This window comes from Pinus tabuliformis, chromosome 8 (genome assembly GCF_031772625.1).
Source record: "Pinus tabuliformis cultivar Carrire ecotype Pingquan chromosome 8, CPIR1, whole genome shotgun sequence".
NCBI classification, from domain to species: domain Eukaryota; kingdom Viridiplantae; phylum Streptophyta; class Pinopsida; order Pinales; family Pinaceae; genus Pinus; species Pinus tabuliformis.
In genome coordinates, this window is record NC_142294.1 from 571,771,470 (window position 1) to 571,775,804 (window position 4,335).

The 4,335-nt window shown below is 39.8% G+C and overlaps 1 pseudogene; it reads left to right on the top strand.

Moving 5' to 3' along the window:
- Nucleotides 1–2,095: 2,095 nt before the first annotated feature.
- On the top strand, nucleotides 2,096–2,896 carry LOC149236753 (ankyrin repeat-containing protein At2g01680 pseudogene; annotated as a pseudogene).
- Nucleotides 2,897–4,335: the final 1,439 nt, after the last annotated feature.

The window sequence follows — 4,335 nt, forward strand, 5'->3', positions numbered from 1 at the left end:
TTTCCAAGACCCTAAAAAGTTCTTGGAAATCCTTCCTCCATTGAAACAAGAAATCATAGAATTGCCTACAGATGTTTACATGGACAGTGTGCAGCTGGAAGTATGTATTGCAGAGTTGGGGCAGCCAACAGAGTTCGGTTTCCGCGATCCAATGGCAACATACATGGACACGTTTTTCAGTTTGATTGATAGATCAGGCTGTCTTGTACGTGACCAGGCTCATTACGTGCATGAAATGCTACCAGCAATTACATCTGTGTGATCTGGCATTTCAATATTACGTGATCTATTATTTTTTACAGAAAAGTAGGGTAGATTTTGTAAATAAATAAGCAGCCAAAAGGCAACATTTTGTTTCAGTTTCATTACAGTTTAGTTTGAAGTTTGCCGAATTAGTCTTTCAATCAATTCAGTCAATAAGTTGAGTCTTCAGTTGTGTTGATTTGTTGAAATAATGGACTCCATTGCCCAATGGATGGAGGCACTGTCTGCTCTCCCAAAGTTTTGCGGTTCTTGGCACCTCCAAAAAGCGGCAGCTGCCATCCCCATTGGAGCCGATGTTAGACTCCGTCTTCTCAAAGTCCTCCGTCAGAGTCAAATTTGACAGGTGGCAAAGGAAGAGTGACTGTTGTGCAACTTGTATCTAGTAATATTAATCATGAAAACCCATGCTCTTTTACTTGGTCTGCTGAAAGAGAGAGGCAACTTCTTGGAATTTACTGGTGCAAGTCCTTAGGGCATAGGCATGTTTTTACAACAGATCCAAAAGGAGGATTAAAATTGTGGAGGTTGGAGTACACATTTAGAGAATTCAATGGTTGGAGGGGATCCATCAAAAGAGTATCAGGCATCTTTAGTTGCTGATTTCGCATCAGCATTCTTGGCACGCATTGTATGTATTGATGTGAGCCTTGTGGATCAGCTACTTGTTTGTGGTGATCAGCGGGGCAATATCATTGCTTTTGAATTTCCAGTGAGATTGATCGATCTTGAAAACTCAATTATGCTAGAGAAGTTTCAAACATTTTTCTCATTTAAAGGAGCCCATGGTATCTCAAGTGTGGTTAGCATTTCAGTTGCCAGATCAAATGGAAATCAAATCTGTATATGTTCGACAGGGAAGAATAGATGCATCTGTGACTTTATTTTTGATAAAGGTGCCATTGGAAACTACTCAAATAAATTGATTTTTGCTGGAATAAAAAATGTCCCAAAAATTACTTTGACTACGAGGAAGCCTCAAGTGGTTCTAAGCAGAGAAGCGAACGGTGTCACAATCTCCACAGTGTCTCGGCATCTCAGTGAATACTTCATGGAGGGTTTCTTATTTACTTCTTGACCAACCATTGGATGAATTAACGGTAGAATATTAGGATGGCATCTTCAAAGAAATATCATTCGAGAACATTATTTGCAACACAATATCATGCTCAAAAGTATTCTGGACTCGTGGATGCTTCTTGTATAAAGGATAAAGAAATTAATCGTAACCATAGAAGTATCTTCCCCTGGTTTCCTATCAGAGGGCTGAGACTATTCAGTATTGGCTGGTTAGCTACTAAAGAGGACTTGCTTGAGGGTAGGGGAAGATCAATTGTTTTTTCTGCAAGTGGCGAATACCTTGCAGTCTTGGCAAAAAATGAGATCACAATTTTAAGGAAAGATGACAACTTCACAAGAGCTTTTCAAACCTTTTCTGCTTTGCATGAATCCAAGGTGTTGTTTCACGGCGTTTGGGTGGATCACTGGAACATTCTTGTAGTATCTGATAACTCAGATATTATATATTTTCTAAAATCAAATGAAGAAGAGCTGAGGGAGATTTCAAAGTGCCATTTACAAGCAGCAGGAAGAATTGTTGGGTTGTTTTTCTAGGAGTATAGTAGTGCAAAGATATCTGATGGGTATAGGATTATGGTTATTACGTCAGATTGCATTTTCCAGTGGATTGTAATTGATGAGAAAAATAGTGTAGTTAATCTCTTGAAAAACAAACCCACTCAACAGTTGAAACTAAGACAACAACATCCATTAGGTATATCTTGTTGCTGTTTCCACAAGGAGCGTTCTATCCTAGTTCTAGCTGGGCCTACTAATGAAGATAGTGAAAGAGCTACTGTCGTGCCTAGACATCAATGTTAATGTGGTTAACAAGTTAAAAGAAACTGCTCTAGATATTGCAGAGAAGTTGCCATGTGCAGAACACGCATCAGAAATCAAAGACCCCTTGAAAGACGCAGGAGCTGAGAGTGCCAAAAACATAAACCAACCTAAGGATACAAGAGAACTCACAAATACTGTTAGTGATATAAAGCATGGTGTACATACACAACTTATGCAGACAGTGACAACAGATAAACGAGTTACTGGAATTGCAAAGAAATTAAGAAAAATGCATAGAGAGGGGATATTGAACGCCACAAACTCCGTGACGGTTGTTGCTGTTCTTATTGCCGCATTTGCTTTTGCGGCATTATTTACAGTGCCTGGTCAATATATGGGCGTGGGCCCAAATGCTGGTGAAGCCCTTGTAGCCCACAAGATAGCATTTCAAATATTTGTCATCTTTGATTCATTGGCATTATTCGTATCACTGGCTGTTGTGGTGGTTCCGATATCGCTAGTTGCATGGGAAACCAAGGCTCAAAAGCGGGTGGTTATTGTAATTAACAAACTAATGTGGCTGGCCTCTATTTGCATTTATGTGTCTTTTATTGCCTTAGCTTACGTTGTTGTGGATCAATGTTCCAAGTGGGCAGCAATTTCCGTGACTTTAGTAGGTGGATCAATTATGCTTACGACATTGGCCATTATGTGCTACTTTGTGATCAGGCATCAGGTCTTTTCCCTACCATTGCAAATGAAGGGGAACACTTCAAATAATCAAAAACATTGATATATTTCATAGGTGTCAGCTGCAATTGGTTTGCCATCGCGGGTACAAAGGAATCGATAAGCCAACTGCAAGTAATAATATGCCAAACCCAAGCGATAATGAGTGAGCATGCTGCCAAATATGTGAGAAAACATTTGCAAATTGACGCTCTCCAATACGCTGGTCCATGCACCATAACATTGCTTCAAGACTGGTCCAATGAACGCTTTGCGTATCCTATCCGAATCAAGGCATACAACAGAGCGCTATTCAAACAGAGCCAAAACAGCAGAAGACATAGGATTCGATTCCTATTTCAAGACTTCAGTTAATGATTCAAAGGGATCTGCGCCCCAGCATTTATCTCTTAATTAGCCATCAGAGGATTTTAAGGGGGACGATCTCCTGTTTTAGAATAAAGAAATGACTCTATCTCTATTTTTGTAACTGCAGGTGAAACAACGCCCCTGTTTTGGGGTCGATTTGTTTTTCCCCTAGCAGCGTTTATTTAATGTATTAAAAAATCATTTGTAAGAGATTTTTGGAGGGGGAGAGAATTCTGAGAGGTGTGCGTGTAAGAGAAAACAGAGCTTCCATTATACAGTCTTTGACAGAGATTTTAATGAAAATACACAGCTCTGGCTTCTGAGATTCATGTGGTATGAGATTTAACATTTGTGTCCTCCTTTGTTTCATGTATAGCCTGTTATGTGTTCATTTCATTTCATGATCATTTCCAATTGAACAAATGAAGTGTTAAGGTAGAATTCATTTTTTGTATGCTCTGCCTTTAAGTTTGTTCATATTTAATGTTGTCTTCTGTTTGACAAGGATTCATCCTCCATGCCCTTGTCAGCTCCTCAGCAGTCTTGCCATTCCATAATCTCAATTTGATGTTAAACTTTTTTGCCTACCTTGCCTCAGGAGACAATCTGTGTTTTTTATTACATTTCTCTGTTCAAGCTGTTCTTAGCTCCATGCAGCCCAGAAAAACCCAATCATTTTATTAAAAAACCCTTTTTTATCAATTTACTAGCCTAAAATCAGTTTCTTTTAAAGTCATCTCAGCCCCTTTTAGAAAACTTTTTGCTGAGATAGACTGGAGAGAGCCCTCTCCTGTCCTCGTAGGGCTAGCTACGAGGCTGAGCTTGGTTTGATTTTACCTTGAGTTTTGCCTTCTTCAGCCTGAGGCAAACTCAAGCGTTAACATATTGGCGACCATACTGGGGAAGACTTCCCCGGTAAAGGATGACAAAGTGCAGATCGGATGCTGATGGTGGACAGCAGTCAGACACATATGCAGGCTGAAACATTCACCTGGCGACTCCAACTCGATCCAGACAGTCCAACGCTTGCTGATCCATTCATGCAATGGTAGGGTATGTGGCAAACCCTGCACTGTGTGATTCTGTAGAAGAAGTAAGAAATCAGTTAGCAGATTCTGAAATTAATGAAGATTT